Consider the following 18,606-nt stretch of genomic DNA (forward strand, 5'->3'; position numbering starts at 1 on the left):
ACCCGGATGGTAATTTATCAACAAACGGCTGCTTGTGAATTCACATTAATGTACCAGTACATTACTGGAGACGAGACTTGGAGCAGTAATAATGGTTGAACAACAAGATCCAAAAACTCCACTTAAAGTGGTCACATTGTGTTACTTATCATCTACCCATGTAAAAGCCACCCTCATGAAAAAGAGACAAAAACAATCTACTGTAGCTTTCAGTTTCTATATTCTCCGGATTATAAGATGCTCTCGAATGTAAGGGGCACGCCGAACTAGTGCCCAGTGTCAATAAATTGTACAAAGACAAATACAAAGATTCCCCGTATAGCCTGCAACAGACTGTTAGGGCAAGTGCTGTTAGCGAGCACCTTTAAAGGTCTCGTTTTCAGGGCTGCCCTCGAATGTTTTTGTTAAAGATGTTTTCAGCCAATTAACCTCGAGTGATTAAACGCGTGGAAGGAAACCGGAGCACCCGCAGAAAACCCGCGGCGTGCGTGAAGGGGCAACACTGTATCGCCGTATGGATGGAAACAGATGGATGTTAATCCACTTGCTGTACCGCTTTCTCCTGGCGAACCAGGGTATGGCACCAGGACGCCCCACGGGAAAGGAGCTTCGCAACGTTTGTGCGGTGATCCACCAACCCCTCGCCTCCGCAGTGCAAGATTGCAGGCCACCACCGCACCACCAACTTTTGTTTTAAAATGCAAGGGGAAAAGAATCGCATCGCATAATCCAGATAATACAATTACGAGCACATTTTTCAAAATAAGTTTAAAAAAATAAATCCGCATGGGCCGACCATGAGAAGCATTGGAATCAAAGAAACTACAGGGACGTGTCATTTAAAACACCTATCGGACGATGTGTGTCCTTTTAATTATCTGTTCATGTGAAACTACACCCAGGTGAAAGACACACGTGGGGTCCGTGCACTGCATTGAATTTCAAAGTGTGCAATAAAGACTTGGCATTAAATATAGATCGGCATCATTTATCAAAGACCATTTACGGACCGGCTCCAGTGGTCAAAGCGAGTGAATTGCATTTCTTAAGTTGATAGTTTAATTTACCCAGCCTGGCACCTGAGATAATTGTACGCGCCCACAAGAACTGTGATGTTCGCGCCCGAGTTCCGTTTGACGTCAGAGGCAATATAAAAAAAGACACATCGTCACCTGCTCAAGTCGACGTGCACTTTGTCGGCCGTGATATACTCCTCGCTGGCCATTTTCACTTCGCTTGCCAAATCTGTACAGGTGACAGCTTGCGTCGAGTTCTTGATTCGCTATCGCAGTTCGAAATCCTGGTAGCGGGGGGGGGGCGATCTTAGCCCATCTTTTATTCATGGTTGATAAAAAATATATAAGTACCACTTTCCTGGGAATTCATCGATGGTTTCCCATGCAAAACGGTCCCTGTGGCGTAGGTATATGTAATTTCCAACCAGTGGCTCGGGCCAAACGAAATGTAAATGAGCCCCGCCAAACTTTTCACTGGATAAAAAAGGCGAGATGCTTCCGAACGATGCCCTTGAACCCACTGCGCAGGCTGTCAAGGAATAAGCTCCCCCACATCGTGCGGAACAGCAAGCGATGCAACTCGAAATGCGCTGAAGGAATCCTCACCTCACTTTCATCCGACAGTGTCTTACGCGAGCATAAAAAACAGGACCATCAGAATCGGGAAATCTTTACTTCGACTGCAGGACTCCAATGAGCCATGAGGCTCTTTCTGTCACAGACGTCCAGTATGGGCTTGTCAGAGTGAGGAAGCGGATCGTCGTCGTGGAATACTTCCCACCAAGGTGCAGCTGAAGCAAACCTGGCGATTTCAGCTCACGGCATGATGTCCGACGTTTCGCTCCACCGTGCTGGCATCTTCGTCTGGAAGTCAACGGGGTTCACGAATGAGTTCCTGAAACGGCACGAGCCGAAAACACGCTGGAGGGATACACGGGGCAGCAACAACCTCCATAACAACGGGCGCCATTCGCCACTAAGTGGCCGTGACGTCACCGCGGCGCTTGTGCCAGGCTATGTGCACGTTAAGACCACCTGAAGCGTCGAGCGCCCAATGGCAGGAGGTCACGGTACAGACCCAGCAGGCGCCATGGGTCGACTTGACTGAGATGAGTGGCAGATCCAACCACGGCAGCACGACCTCCCGCGCAGTGTCAGTCTTGGCACGTGTTACTCCTACAGCTCCCCTCGTCTGCCTCATCGATTGATCTTCGTGCCCGCCTCTCCGCGAGCGTCAGGGTCGTCGCGATCTGGAGGCACGAGTCTTGTTCTCGCCTCCGATTTCGAGGACGCGGTCTCATCGCTCGCTGCAGGGTGCGGCAATTCTCCTCCGCTCTCTCTCTCTCCACGTACATCTCGACCGATTGAAGCTCTATCCCCACCTCGTAAAGTCAAGGGTCCCGTTAAGCTTATCATCTCTCACTGGCTATTTTTACTCGAGCTTTCTCTCTGTGTCTCTCTCGAGCTCAGGCGCCGTTCAGAGCACCCACGCGGTACAGGGAGACCGACGACGCATCGCAGAGCTCCGCTGAAACAGCCGGGGGGAAAAAAATCCCCGGGCAGTGGCAAAACAAACCCCCCCCCCCCCAAACACTCACATTCAGGTGACGAACGTCAATAAAGAAAAGCTTCATAGGTCATCAAGTTCCTCCGGGATGAAAACAAAAGATTCTTAAAACAATGTAACATTTTACTAATAGGGGTTTTCCCCCTTTTTTTCTGGCAACAAACCTGACACCTTTTGCAAGGAATCATGTTAACAGTTACCACAATACTTGCAGTCAAATGCAAACAAAAAACAATGCCCTGATAATGTATGCATTGTCCTTGAAACTGATTGGTCCACACCAGAGACAGCTTTTCTTAGAGCCGAGTCTCATATGGTGTTCGACCAGATAACGCCAAATGGTGTCATCTGGTCGTACGGTGTCAGTTTTGTTGCCAGAAAAAAGGGGAAAACCCCGATTAGTATATATTGGTACTGCCAAAGGAGGCCTTATGAAATGTCATTTTTTTAATGTATTAATACGTTAAAATATATATACACTGAATCGAATTAGAACCCCGAAATGCGTTTCCAACTTTAAAAGGTTTTACTGCACGGCGTGCGTGTGAACGCAAGCTGGTAACTAGGTTTTTAGGAGCTAAAATGTCGTGAGGCCTCCCGGCTCACCGCATTGCACCTCCAGCCGTGACTCGAACTCACGACCGTGTGCGGGTGAGATGGTCTAACCAAGCACCACCTTCTGAGTTGCTTTTCATCAATTGTATCCGACAAGTCCCTTCAAGTCCAAGTGAAATTTCGCTCAAAGGAGCGTTGAGGCAGTAGCTCATGTCCTTTTTGTTGTTGTTAGATCGCGTAAATGTATAGATGTGTCGTTAAAACCCACCACCAACCGACACAGCCAACTTGTAAGGGTTGTCACGTAAACAGAACGTGCCAATTCGTCACTAGTACAGCACTAGTGTGCAGTGTAATGTATAGTAGTCTTTAGTATAGTGTATAGTTTGGTGTATTCGTGTAAAGTGTAGTGTATAGTGTAGTGTATAGTGTAGTGTATAGTGTAGTGTATAGTGTAGTATACTAATACAGCACACCGGTGTGTTGGAGAGCCAAGCCACAACATTTACAATCTGAGTAACGACGTTTCGCCAGTAATAACAACTAGCTTCATCAGGCGACAGCCAGATTTGTGGAGAAGTCCACCTGTTTTGTTCCTTCTATAGAGGCGTAGAAGTGGTGACCACAGTCCTGCCCTCTTGCGCAAAGTGGGGGGGAGATTACTGCTTTACAGCCCTGACAGTAGTGGCAATTCCACATTGCTGTGACCAGGATGGGGTGAATGTCTCTCCAACAGGAAAACCACTTTAGGGTCCCCCACAAAGTGGTACTGAATTTATCCACCCAGGAGAGAAATGTATGGGTTGAGTAAACCCCCAACCATAGTTTGAACTCAGAACCTTCCGACCGCTCGCTGCTCGCTGCACCGCTGAGCCACACGCCGACGGCTCCGAAACGAGTCGGCTCACGAGGCAACGAAATGTCATTCTGACATCGATGGCGCATCTTTGACATCTTCATCAGGGAGAAAATTTGACGAAAGCGATGCACGCAACGCAGGTTACACACACAAAGCAGAGAAAATCCACTCCACACACCATGCACCTGGTGCGCTTCGCACGTGGCACAGATTGGCTTTAAATAGGGGGGCAAAAGAGCCAGCCCGAACATTGTCAAAGCTCTCATCAAAGCTCGCCATCTCGTCCGCGCGTAGCCCCCCTTGCGCTGGGAGAGATGGACGGCTAGTGGTAATTACGGCGAGATGGTGATGCTAACACTTCTCATCTCTTTATTTCCGAGCACAGCTAGCGGCAGCGGAGATGAATGTCGCCCGCCACGGCAGACATCTGTGGGGGGGGGGGGGGCGTGGAGTGGCGCGCATTAATGTTTCTTGACCTAGTGACCCTCCCATTGATCTTGCACCCTCCTGGGCAAAATAAAAGGCAAAGAAGCCCCGTATAGCCTGTAACAGAAGGTTGGGGCAAGTGCTGTTAGCGAGCACCTATGAAAGCTGGCACAGCACATGAAGGGGTGGGGGTGTGGGTGGCCAGCACCAAGCCCGGCCCCCTTTGTCTCCCCAGTGGCGATGTTTACACACCGCACCAGGTACTCACTTGAGGCTGAGTCGACCTAGGGGAGGCCCGGGACCGGTTCAGATAATCGTCACTGGTGTTGGTCGTGAGCGGGAATCGAACCCGGGTCGCCGGGTTCGTAGCGCAGCGCGCTAACCGCTACACTACCGCTCCCCACAACACACTGACACACACACACGTACACACATACACTCACGAACGGCTCGCCTCTGCCATGCACATCCAAGAGCAATCAAACACATTTTTGAAAATTATTTTGAGGTGACCGGGTGCATGACGGCAAACACAACACCCTCCCGCTGCTGCGAGAGAGCACCGGGCAGAGCATTTCTGGTTGCATTTCAGTCAATAACCCTCGGGTTTTTATCCGGTCGAGCGACACTGGCGCAATATACACAACTCATAATCAGAAGCTCACGAAAGCTCAAATCGTGCTTGGCTGCTGGTGACCTATTATTATAACCTCAGAGGTCAATGAAATAAGTGCCACTTTGCGGATAGCCATTTTCTGATCAAATCGACCCGAATGTTTCAAATATTGGGAGGCGGGATGGTGAGGTGGGGAGGCGGGGGGCTTGGCTAGTTGAGACGTCCTCGCCACCGATATTAATAAAACGCAGGGGCCCCGACCAAGTGCTGAAACGACTTACGTGATCCGATATGAATCCAGGACACTGTACGCTAAACCGCTGCGCCACAAACAGTTAGGCGGCTTGAAACGCTCGGTTAAGCGACGTTACGTTTTCACGCGAACTTTCGGCGTGTTTAATTCATCAAAACCACGGCGACCGACTTGACAAGGGTAGGACGTGTGTCCCCACCACCACCACCGTCACCACCGTCACCGTCACCCTCCTTGTGTTGCTTCTTGTCGCTTTGTGAAATTTCCGGCGAGCTCGGTAGGCGATTTCGAGGCGGCGCGCGGGGCAGTGGCAGGCACGGGCTCCATCGCATCCACTGCCACTCGCGAGACGCGCACCGCGGGTTTCGGTGGCAATGGGAGCCGACGCGGAGCGCCGGGCACCGCTTCGCGAGCGCGGAGGCGCACGGCTCTCTCGCGTCGAGGGGGGAGGCCACGCACGACTCGCAGGGCTCTCTCGCGTCGAGGGGGGAGGCCACGCACGACTCGCAGGGCTCTCTCGCGTCGAGGGGGGAGGCCACGCACGACTCGCAGGGCACTCTCGACGCTGGTGAGAGAGCGCACGCGTGTCAACGGCTACTTGATAACTGTGTTGCTGCTTGAAATGGCGCGGTGCAGCCTCCTGAGCGGCGATAGGAAGTCTGCATTCCAAATGACAGGAACTAATTGCACCTGAGTGCAGTGTCCTTCACTAATATTCAGAGGGGGGGGGAGGAGGGGAGGCGCACTTTCGACGATAAGACATCATCAGTGTGTGAGAGGGCCCGCCACACATTTGACACAATTGACGGTTTGACAGCAGCACGATGATGATGATGATGGGTGGTGTTGTCACTCTTTGTGTACTGTCGGGGAGCCGCACACCAGGGGCCGCACTAAAGGCCACCAGCGGCCGCCAGTGTCCCACGGGCCTTGCAAAGAAGAACGCTGCCATCGCATGACCACGAGTGACCTCTCGAACTCGTAATCTTTTTTATATTGACCCCAGAAGGGTGAGTGTTTACATTGATATGGAGGGGAGGTGGTGCATAGCGCGGTGATAATATTCACAGCGGGCTTCCCACTCAGTTCATGTCAAGGCACCTGAGCAGCGTTGTTTGCCAAATAATTAATAAAGCAATTGATCGCAGACCCAATTAAAATGTTCATAGACAGTACAGTACAGACTATTAACTCAACAAACGAGTAAACGCCAACGAAAAAAGTAAAAATGTGAGCTGGTCTCCGTTCCATATTGCCCAATTCGTTTGAGTTATTTGTACGCTATCTGAACACAATGTCTTTAATTTCGTGTTAAATTATTGAATTGTGAGTGCCATTGATAATGTTTCTTGGGACGCTGTTCGTTCTTCAACTATGGCGCCAAAACAGTGACTGGGTAAGCGTTAATTATAATGGGATGGGTGATGGGCAGTCATCCTCAAACCCGCAATTTGGATTCTCAGCATTCTGATTGTGGAACTTAGTATGAGCGTCAGCAAACATCGTACCTTCATTAAGTTGCATGCTTTGCAATTACAGTACACTGGCACGGCCTGATAGGCACATTGGGAGAAACGCATGCAAACGAGAGATATTGCATTAACAAAAGTAAAACGGTCACGCTGGAATGGAAGAGTGCTGATGATGGGCAAGCCTAGTAATAGAATGGCAGCCAAAAGCAGCATGACCTCCGTGGAGATGTAGCAATGAGATAGGCTGATGTACAAAGACGAGATGTATTATTTCATCACAGGACTGACGACAGGGGATGAAAATGTGGATAAACCATGGCTATTGTGCTGTTTTTTTATTCCATTGTAAAAAATAAACTAAACAATGTTTGTATCTTTACAGGTAAGGCCCCCTGAGCTACACAGCTCTTCTTCTGGGTTCTTTCGGTAAAGTCACGTAGAATGGGAATAAAATAATAAAAATAATAATAACAGAATAAAATTCTCACGACGTTTCGGCCACAACACAAGTAGCCTTCCTCAGGTGAAGAAACAGGACTGTCTGGAAGACGGCGCTTGAGTGAACACTGCCAAGCATGCTTCATATTTTCTCTTTTACAAGCTTGGCAGTGTTCACTCAAGCGCTGTCTTCCGGACAGTCCTGTTTCTTCACCTGAGGAAGGCTACTTGTGTTGTGGCCGAAACGTCGTGAGAATTTTTTATCATTTTATTCCCATTCTACGTGACTTTACCGAAAGAACCCAGAAGATGAATCCCTGCAGTCACGAAAGCTTTAAATCGAAATTTACATGGCTCTTTTTCAGAAGCGACCTGGCCACATATGATAGCTCATAGAAGTAGCTCATCACGTGCACGTTTATAGAAGCCAAATATTCTTAAAGTATTGCGATTCTAAATGTGGAGGGAAAAACCGGAGAAAAATCCACACAACCACAGGGAAAGAGAAATGCAAACTTCAAATATACAGGCGTCAGGGTCGAGATAAAACCCACAAGCTCCTGTACACCAGGCGAGGTGGTTAACATCTCACCTCCGCAGCGCCCATAAATATTGCCACACTATACATTTCCCATCAAATCATAGTTCTGTATCCTTAGAAAGCTTAACATCAGGATATTGAAACAAAAGCAAGTTAAAACGAGAAACTATCAAGTCATGTGTGCCCAATTAAAGAATACTGAAACCGCCGCGTACCAGCAAACGTTTTTTTTTTTAATCAACTATTCTCAGGAGCGTGAAGAAGGTCGTTCGTTTGCTTTTAATTTGACAAACTATTCACCGTGGCCGAGCACAGTTGCGCTGATGAGAAGTCAGACTCGAGGCAGTACTGCGTGCTTTTAGTGCTGAAAAAGTAATTCTGCCCCGACTGCACGAGCCATTTACCATCGCGTCTCTCCTAAATTTGTTTTATTTGCCAACAAGGTCTTATTGCCGTCCCGTTTTGCGGCCCTCCAAAAGCGCCGTTTGAAACGGTTTGGAGGCGTGGAGTTTATGAGCGCAGCATAATGTGTAGACGAACCGTAGCTAGCGGCGGTGCCGCTTTGATAAGGGAAAGAGTTTCAGTTGTAAACGACAGTAGAAATAATAATGATTTATTAAACGGAAGGAATGGAACAACATCCGTGAAGACGACAACCGGGGAGATGGGAGCGATGAAAATCAGCTCGTGTGCGGTCGTCGTTATGTGGTGCGGCTTGTTGCATCCCAGGATTGTGAGAGATGGCGGCGGCTTCGGGAGGTCTTCATCCAGCAGTGGATAAATCAAGTTAGGCGACGATTTATCTTCTTGGTTCTTTCGGTAAAGTCACATAGAAGGAAAATAATAATATAATAAAAATAAAACATAATATGATACAATTCTCATTGGAGCGCTGTCTTTCCGACAGCTCTGTTTCTTCACCTGAGGATGGCTGCTTGTGTTGTTATTTTATTATGTTTTATTTTTATTATTTTATTATTTCCTCTTCTATGTGACTTTACCCAAAGAACCAAGAAGATGAATCCCTGCAGTCACGAAAGCTTTAAATAGAAATTTAGACTACGGTTATTATTATGATTACTTACAACCCTTTGATGAATGAGGGCCGAGTCTACCTAAACTTGTGTGGGTTGCGTGGGCGACTTGACCATACTCTTTAGCACAGTCCGGCTTGGCGAAGACAGCGAGCATTGATTTTTGAATGAGCAAAGCAGAGGACAACAATGGATGTTGCTGTGCTGCCCCCCCCCCCCCTCCCCTGCTGCTCACGAATGTATGCTCATCTTATACTGGTAGGAACCTCCTCGTTATACCAGCCCACAGGGGATTATTGTGTCCGTCCGTCCGTCGTGCATCCAATAATTGGAGGGGTGGGGCTGGGTGGAGAGGGGAGGGTGGGGAGGGGCTGGGTGGGGAGGGTGGGGAGGGGCTGGGTGGGGAGGGTGAGGCTGGGTGGGGGGTGGGAGGGGTGGGGCTGGGTGGGGAGGGGCTGGTCACCCCGTGGTGCCCTTATAAAACTCAACGTTTAACCTACTCACGCCGGCTTGTGCCCGCCCTCACAGTCGGGCATATTTGTGGAATACACCACGTGGTGCCGCCGTTGACCCTGGCCATTGACCGAGCAACCCAACGTTCCTACCAGCTCCCTCCGCAGAAATGTGTTTTCACGTCATACGCAGCCAACTGCGTATGATGCAGCCTTGCAGCAGCCTCCAACACCCTGTGTTTGTGCAGCAATATCCAGACTCGATTTTCTTGCTTAGCTTCAGAGAGCTGATGCCATCGGGTGTATTCATTGCGATTTGCTCGTAATAATATTGGTGCTAACCAAGTCTTACATTAAGTTGAAAGGCAACTTACTGAAAATGTACGCGACGCGATGTTTAGCACGTCCGAACCGGGCGTTTGGATAGCTATCTCCCTCATTGGTGGACCGGCATGGTGAAGTATGGTCACACATACCCCCGCAACTGACAACTTGGCGAGGAGGCCATCACGGAGGAGTTATTCGACAAAAGGCAGTAAATATTTTTTTCACGATTGGAAAAATATGGTGACTCAGAATTGGAGTTCAAACCAATGATTCAAAGCAACTCCCACACGCGGTCACATGCATCATCATTATCATCATCCGTCATCTTGCGGGAGCCTTTGCTCATGCGAATTAAATCAACGGGCCTGCATCATGGGAATGTTTAAGTGGCCAGTAACTGGTGCCATCACTTGAAGGCAGTTAAATCTCAATTGGCTCACCTTTAGCCTTCAAGATTGGGAGAGCGCCTTCGAAAGAAAACGAGAAATCAGTCCGCGGAAAGGTTGAATTGTTTTGACGTCAACAGATAACCCCCCCGAAGGCGGAAGAGGTATTTGCTGTGGCCTATTCGCATCTCTGCGCTTTCTATTTTAATGTCGACTCTACAAATCCCACTCCATGGCGCTGGCATAATTGCTTTGCCATTTGAAGAACCGGACGCTGCACATCAAGCCCATCGTCCATCCTAACGCGAAGCATTGTTTTTTTTTATTTTAAGACCAACAACGTTCATCCAAAAACGTTTTCACTTTGCTTATTTACCCAGGAAGGCGTCGCCTGAAGCTCGCAAAAAAAATTCTGCAGGATCCTGCCAAAGTTTTATATAGGATTGGAATGTAGATTACAATTAAATATTTTTTTCCGGTAATATTTCAAACGTGGTGAATTTTGACCATGATGCCGGCACACCGACTCTAGCGAATTACGTCACGGGATATTTGACGTCTGCTGTGAAACACAGTGCGTATTGTTACGCCCGCAGGTAATAATCAGCATTCTAGCCGTGAGCCTCTGCAACAAACGGCGAACGCGCTATATTGCTAGGCCGTGCTAGGCCATGTCACCGCCCCAATAAATATATTCGGGTACGCGTTCAGTCCATTTCTTAGAGGGATCTAGTCCTAAAATGAATCCCGCAGTCCATGGTGGCCTGGTGACTCAGAGGTCAGTCAGCTGAGCTGGCAAAGCTGAGATCCTGGGTTTGAATCCAGGCAGCCACTCGTGATTGAAACTGGTCTCTCGCGTCTCGTGAGTTGATGGTCTCAGCCCGGTCACCGAAGGACTGTCCAGAAAAATACACGACATGTTAAATTTCCTTCAGCACTTAATCTTGAATAAATTTTCAGATATGTAAGAATTGAAACATCAGGTTGGCCGTCATGCAATGAACATTGATGCTCGTATGCAGAGCGTGTGGTCCCTCGTCTGTGTGGACCAGATATCACTTGAAGGAACCTCGGGAGGTAGATCTGTAAGATAAATTATTGCTAAATAAAAATCTATAATTAAACACACAACCCTCCCTCCACAACTCTCCTATTGTTTTGTAGGTAGCTCAAAAACCCACTATTTTCTTAAAATTTTAAAATTTGATCATATATTTCAAATGATCACCCTTCAAAAAACTCCAAATGGGATATTTTTTTGTAAAGGCCTTGGTTAAAAAATAAAGGTAAAAAAATATATATACTTGCCGTGGTGCATCTTGCACATTTTCTGACCCCACCCTCCAAAACCTGTAAGGATGTTTTGTTTCAAACAATCCAAAACGCTATCAGCGATCCGCTGAAAACCAAGGGACGCATTCCCAGCTGTCAAGGGCTCGGGAAAATTTCGAAATGAGGAAAAGCGTTTCCCCACTTTTCTATTGAGCTGCTGGTTATCGCTGGTGGTGGTCACCGTCATATCAAAGCCCTTTCTTGCCAATGTCCCGGGGTTGATAAGGACAGCAGAAAAAGACGCGTCCAATGTTTCAAAGGCATCGCCACCCAATAGAGAATAGTATCTGTGCACTTTGGCGATGTAGGCTTACAAGGGCAGGCGGGTTCCAAACGGCTGGAGCGAGCGGTACAGGAATTGGAACGTTGGGTGGGATTTCGGATCCTCGTAGGGGGTAGACTCAGCCCATCATCCCTCCGGGGGTCCATAAAATAGGTAATCGCCTTGTAGGGGAAGTCGACAGCGGTTATCCACTCACCCTCGCCATAGAAACGTGGAATGGAATTCTCACCACTGCTCGGGCTTGTGAACGGAAGAGGAGCACTGCCTCAATGGTCATCGGAGGAAGAAATCGCCGACTTTGTTTTGCTCACAGATTACAATTGCAGCAATTTGTTCAACGACACAGAACACGGACATCACAGAGGGAGATACAAATTACGAACATGTGGTCGAACCTGGAACAATACACCCTCGAATGTGGGGGGGGGGGGGGTGGGGAGGGGGGGCATCTGGAGGCACTTGGGCTCGCTGCCCTATCACAGTAGGGGACAACGGTCCGGCGTAGCAGATTAACGGGGAATGGGAAGAGTAGCACCTTGCCCCAACAGTCTGTGAAGGCTACACGGGGGGCCTTTGTCTTTGTGTGACACCAGCGCACACCTTGCAATGAGGAATGAACATGACGATGGAAACGCACCTCCAACTAGCGCGGTTGGCTACGTACGGTGCGAAAGAAGTTCAACGTGCGTACATACATACAAGAGGGAGGAGGGGGGAGGAAGGGGAATAATGTAACCAAATAAAGTAACGTAAGCGCCGTGTCTGGGTTTATCTTTATTGTTTCTCCTCGGAGCCTTCAGATGGGCTACTGCGGCCGTCTGGAACGTTCTTCCTATATTAGGAAGCCACTGGAGCTATGCATTTTTAAATCATCGTCTAGATTGAAAACGCATTTCTTAGAACAGCTTTTGGTGTTTAGTTTGTTGTCCTTTCCCCCGCACTCCCGATTAGCACGGTCGGCTACGTACGGTGCAAAATAAGTTCAACATCCATTACATTTATTAAGTCCTCCTAATGTTAAATCAACGCTTGGGCTTCAATTGCGTAGAATATGTCAACTACTTGGACTGTAAATTTTGATTTAAAGCTTTCTTGACTGCAGGGATTCATATTCTTGGTTCTTTCGGTAAAGTCACGTGACTTTACCGAAAGAACCAAGGATATACTTGGACTGTATTTTTATTTCTCAGTTCTGCCAAGTTGTGTTGTTTTTTGTCTCTCTCATTCAACCCATTAACATTCAAATGCAAGTACACAATTTGCACACTCGTTATAAATTGCAAAGGTGAACGTCAGCGTTGTAAATTCACCCTAATGTAGCACCTGTTTTATATTAACATGCTTCTAAATTATTGAGAAGTGATTTGCACAGACCCCCGGCTGGATTAGAGAGGGACCCTTTAAAAATATATATCTATCCAATTGATCACGGTTTACACGGTTTAACTCAAGCATCTGTCGCAGAAGGTATTGAAATTATTGTTTTATTTCCACGATTTAATGGCCTTGCGAATACACCAAGCCTACTCAGCATTTCGATCGAGTGCACCAAACCACAGTGCCACACATGGGGCTGCGGTTAGTTTGGGGAGCTGAACTCTCAATTGAAATGTAAAGATGCAGCCCCTGTGATAGCTTGTTCGGGCCACAGATGATGGATGTACGTTTGTTGAACTTCTCTCGCACCGTACGTAGCCAACTGTAATATTTTGATTTAAAGCTTTTGTGACTGCAGTCATTCATATTCTTAGCTCTTTCGGTAAAGTCACGTTGAAGGGAAACAATCAAATAATAAAATATATATTATGTATAATGAAATATATATTTCATTATCAAAATATATTTATATATATTATTATTTTATAAAATAATAAAATATATTGTTATTTTATAAACTAATAAAATATATTTAATTATTTTATTGTTTCCCTTCAACGTGACTTTACCGAAAGAGCTAAGAATATCAACTGTAATATATATATATTTTTTGGGGGGGGGTTAGTTCACGTAAATATAAATGTGTCATTAAACCTGCCACCAACGGACACAGCCAGTCAGCAAAGTTTGTCAGGTAAAGAAAACATGTGCCGATTAGTTACTAGTTCAGCACCCCGGTGCGTTGCAGAGTTAACCCACAGCGTTTACCATTCGAGTACGACGTTTCGGTGCCAGAGAAGGACAACGAATTCAAACACAAAATGCAGTTCAGTTTGTTGTCCTTCCCCGGATGGGTCTCCACGAGAGGAAGCGCTACGGCAACAGCTCGAGAGGGTATTTCTTTTTTTTTTAGCTACTCCTTCACGCTGGCCAGACGTCTCAAAAGAGGTAGGGGGGGGGGGGTACCCACGCTTTACCCCGCCACGTGGACGAACTGCGGCGCAGCCATTTGTACTGCTGGGTGGACAGGGGCCAGTGAGATTTGAGAAACCCGTGCCGTCCGTTGATGCCGCCGCGCCGGGGAAGATCGAATCAAACCCAGTGAGCTCCGCGTTGCAACATCCAAGTGGCAACAAATCATTTTACGAGCCTGCTTTGATTAAGGGGGGCGGGGGGGGGCTTACAGATACTGAGTGCTCCGACACAGCCATTATGAACCTACTACTTAAAATGTTCGCCCACGTTCAATTGCAAACTTTGTCAAGTCCCTTCGGGCAAGAAGTCTGCCACTAATATCGACAATCTCATAAAACGCAGGAAATTGATCAGATATGGGCTTTAAGTGTGCTAATTAAATGCAAGGCACTGGAATTGACATGCGAGATGCGTGCTTGTTGTAAATTAAAATTGGTTTAATTACTGGTGCAAGCCAATTTCAATACTATAAATTTGATACCGCCTAATTTCAATAATTGTCAATTAGAAATAAAATAGCCTGATGATAGCCAATGGGAGTCGATACTATCATCATCCTCGTCATCTCTGACCTATCTACTGTTTAATGAAGGCCTCCCAAAGCTATCAGCATCCATTTCTGTCTCCTCATCGGCTCCGGTCAATCCACTGCTGGATGGAGGCCTCCCTAATCCACTGCCATCCGTCACGCGAGCCGATGACCACCACCTTCAATTTTGGTTTTACATTTCACGTGGGTAAGTTGCTCCTTTGAGAATTAAAACCATAGGCGGAGTTTGACTTCTAGATTTGGGGGGGGGATGGGGGTGGAGGGGCAGGGGTTCGCTTTGTCTCTCAAAGTGGGAATCGAGGCTGTGTATCATTTACATGAGAACCCCTCTTAACGACCACCCCTGTTTACGGCTAATCGCTTAACGACGGGCCTCCACAGACCCCAACGTGTAGTGTATAGTAGTGCCGTGTATAGTGTAATGTATACTAGTGTAGTGTATAGTAGTGTAGAGTAGAACCCCTCTTAACGACCACCCCTGTTTACGACTAATCGCTTAACGACGGGCCTCCACAGATCCCAACGTGTAGTGTATAGGAGTGTAGTGTATAGTAGTGTTCTGTATAGTGCAGTGTATGGTGTAGTGTATAGTAGTGGAGTGTAAATGTAGTGTAGAGTAGAACCCCCTCTTAACGACCACCCCTGTTAACAACTAATCGCTTAACGACGGGCTTCCATAGAGCTCAATGTAGAGTGTATAGTGTAGTGTAGAGTGTAGTATATAGTAGTGTAGTGTATAGTGTAGTGTATAGTGTAGTGTATAGTAGTGTAAAGTAGAACCCCTCTGAACGACCACCTTTGTTAACAACTAATCGCTTAACGACGGGCTTCCATAGAGCTCAATGTATAGTGTATAGTGTAGTGTAGAGTGTAGTATATAGTAGTGTAGTGTATAGTGTAGTGTATAGTGTAGTGTATAGTAGTGTAAAGTAGAACCCCTCTGAACGACCACCCCTGTTAACGACTAATCGCGTAACGACAGGCCTCCATAGAGCCCAATGTGTAGTGCAGAGTGTAGTATATAGTATTGTAGTGTATAGTGTAGTGTATAGCAGTGTAGTGTATAATAGTGTAGTGTATAATACTGGTAGGAACGAAGTTGTAAACTGAGTGTACCAGCCTGCAATAGATTAATGTGTCCGTCCGTCCGTCCCCTTTCAATACTTTAACGAAGTGAAATCTCGTGCTGTTGGGTGTAAAATCAGCAATAGACAGCGCAGAGACTTGATATGTCTTATTGCACCCAACATTTGGAAGTCACATTATCTCATTTGCGAACTTCGCTTTTGGGGATGTGGCAAATTCACACACAGCCCACAGCCGAATACCATTTGCGAGGCGAAATTCGAAGGCACCGTAACTATACTTTGCCAATGTTCCTACCGGCCCACCCTGCAGGGACCTGTTGTAGTGTAGAGTAGAATCCCTCTGAACGACCACCCCTGTTAACGACTAATCGCATAATGACAGGCCTCCATAGATCCCAATGTGTAGTGCAGAGTGTAGTATATAGTATTGTAGTGTATAGTGTAGTGTATAGCAGTGTAGTGTATAGTGTAGTGTATAATGTAGTGTAGAGTATAATCCCTCTTAACGACCACCCCTGTTAACGACTAATCGCGTAACGACGTCAGTCCCATGACGTCACATCTGCACATTTTTCTCCCACCAAAAGTGTTGGTCACGCCGCATTGGGACACCTTAACACTCAAACCCGTCAACCTCTCATCAGTGCTGCCAACCTTAATACAGACCAATGCAGACCTTATTGGTCACCCCGTGCCCCTTATAAATCTCAACGTTCGTCCTGCAAAGTCACCATCACAAGGGGAGAAACACAACACAAATAAGACAAAACAAATTGTGTTGTCCGCATTGGAAACGGCTGTACGCCGGGTGGACGTGAAATCCTCAGTTTCCCTACTGTACAAGAATTCGGGTAAACCGTAAAGGTTGACAGCGATGAACATCGTTAAAAAAAAAACCCATAACAACTATTTTACATCATGTAAATCATCTGAAAAATCTCCCCCCCCACCCCTTATTAAAGGTCCTAAAAAAGTTTCATAAAGTGTGCAAATGCCACTGATGGAGGTGGTGCGCTGTTGTACGCGTGTGGAGAGCTGGGGGAAGGTGAGCTATTAAATGCGTTTCACCTCCAATCAAGCAACGTAATTACTTAAACTCGCGTATTGAACGGCATATTTGGTTTGACTCTTTGCACGCGCAAAAAAAACCGCTCCATTCGCGCCACGACGATTTTGGCCCGGATCGGGGCGCTCGTTGGCGAGGCGAATGGACGACAGCGCAGACATGGACAGATTTTTCCTTCATTTCCCCCCCCGAATTGCGTTCCAACGTTTGTGGCCGCCAGCGTCCGCGTGAGTGAGGCAGAAGAGCAAACGACCGGGACGACTTCACAAGCCAACGCAGACTCGATCAGAATCAGCATTAGTAACTGGAGGAATCCGATGAGCCGTGAAGCTCTTTTGTTTCACAGATGTCCAGTCGGGGCACCGGGTAAGAACGTTACAACAAACACAGTGCGTACTCTTTGGTTCTTTCGGTAAAGTCACGTAGGTAGAAAAAATAAAATTAAAATAAAAAAAATATATCACGACGTTTCGATCGCAACACAAAGCGGTCGTCCTCGGGCGGAAACAATAATCCAGACACCGCAGTGGAACTTCTGGTTCAGCAGCTCCACTGTTGTCTCCCCGGTTCAGCAGCTCCACTGTTGTCTCCCTGGTGCAGCAGCTCCACTGTTGTCTCCCCGGTGCAGCAGCTCCACTGTTGTCTCCCTGGTGCAGCAACTCCACTGTTGTCACCCTGGTGCAGCAGCTCCACTGTTGTCTCCCTGGTGCAGCAGCTCCACTGTTGTCACCCTGGTGCAGCAGCTCCACTGTTGTCTCCCTGGTGCAGCAGCTCCACTGTTGTCACCCTGGTGCAGCAGCTCCACTGTTGTCACCCTGGTGCAGTAGCTCCACTGTTGTCTCCCTGGTGCAGCAGCTCCACTGTTGTCACCCTGGTGCAGCAGCTCCACTGTTGTCACCCTGGTGCAGCAGCTCCACTGTTGTCTCCCTGGTGCAGCAGCTCCACTGTTGTCACCCTGGTGCAGCAGCTCCACTGTTGTCTCCCTGGTGCAGCAGCTCCACTGTTGTCTCCCTGGTGCAGCAGCTCCACTGTTGTCACCCTGGTGCAGCAGCTCCACTGTTGTCACCCTGGTGCAGCAGCTCCACTGTTGTCACCCTGGTGCAGCAGCTCCACTGTTGTCTCCCTGGTGCAGCAGCTCCACTGTTGTCACCCTGGTGCAGCAGCTCCACTGTTGTCTCCCCGGTGCAGCAGCTCCACTGTTGTCACCCTGGTGCAGCAACTCCACTGTTGTCACCCTGGTGCAGCAGCTCCACTGTTGTCTCCCTGGTGCAGCAGCTCCACTGTTGTCTCCCTGGTGCAGCAGCTCCACTGTTGTCTCCCTGGTGCAGCAGCTCCACTGTTGTCTCCCTGGTGCAGCAGCTACACTGTTGTCTCCCTGGTGCAGCAGCTCCACTGTTGTCTCCCTGGTGCAGCAGCTCCACTGTTGTCTCCCTGGTGCAGCAGCTCCACTGTTGTCTCCCTGGTGCAGCAGCTCCACTGTTGTCTCCCTGGTGCAGCAGCTCCACTGTTGTCACCCTGGTGCAGCAGCTCCACTGTTGTCTCCCTGGTGCAGCAGCTCCACTGTTGTCACCCTGGTGCAGCAGCTCCACTGTTGTCACCCTGGTGCAGCAGCTCCACTGTTGTCTCCCTGGTGCAGCAGCTCCACTGTTGTCACCCTGGTGCAGCAGCTCCACTGTTGTCTCCCTGGTGCAGCAGCTCCACTGTTGTCTCCCTGGTGCAGCAGCTCCACTGTTGTCTCTCTGGTGCAGCAGCTCCACTGTTGTCTCCCTGGTGCAGCAGCTCCACTGTTGTCACCCTGGTGCAGCAGCTCCACTGTTGTCACCCTGGTGCAGCAGCTCCACTGTTGTCTCTCTGGTGCAGCAGCTCCACTGTTGTCTCCCTGGTGCAGCAGCTCCACTGTTGTCTCCCCGGTGCAGCAGCTCCACTGTTGTCTCTCTGGTGCAGTAGCTCCACTGTTGTCTCTCTGGTGCAGTAGCTCCACTGTTGTCTCCCT

This window comes from Petromyzon marinus, chromosome 53, assembly GCF_048934315.1.
Source record: "Petromyzon marinus isolate PM22_M1 ecotype Great Lakes invasive population chromosome 53, UKy_Petmar_22M1.pri1.0, whole genome shotgun sequence".
Taxonomy (NCBI): Eukaryota; Metazoa; Chordata; class Hyperoartia; order Petromyzontiformes; family Petromyzontidae; genus Petromyzon; species Petromyzon marinus.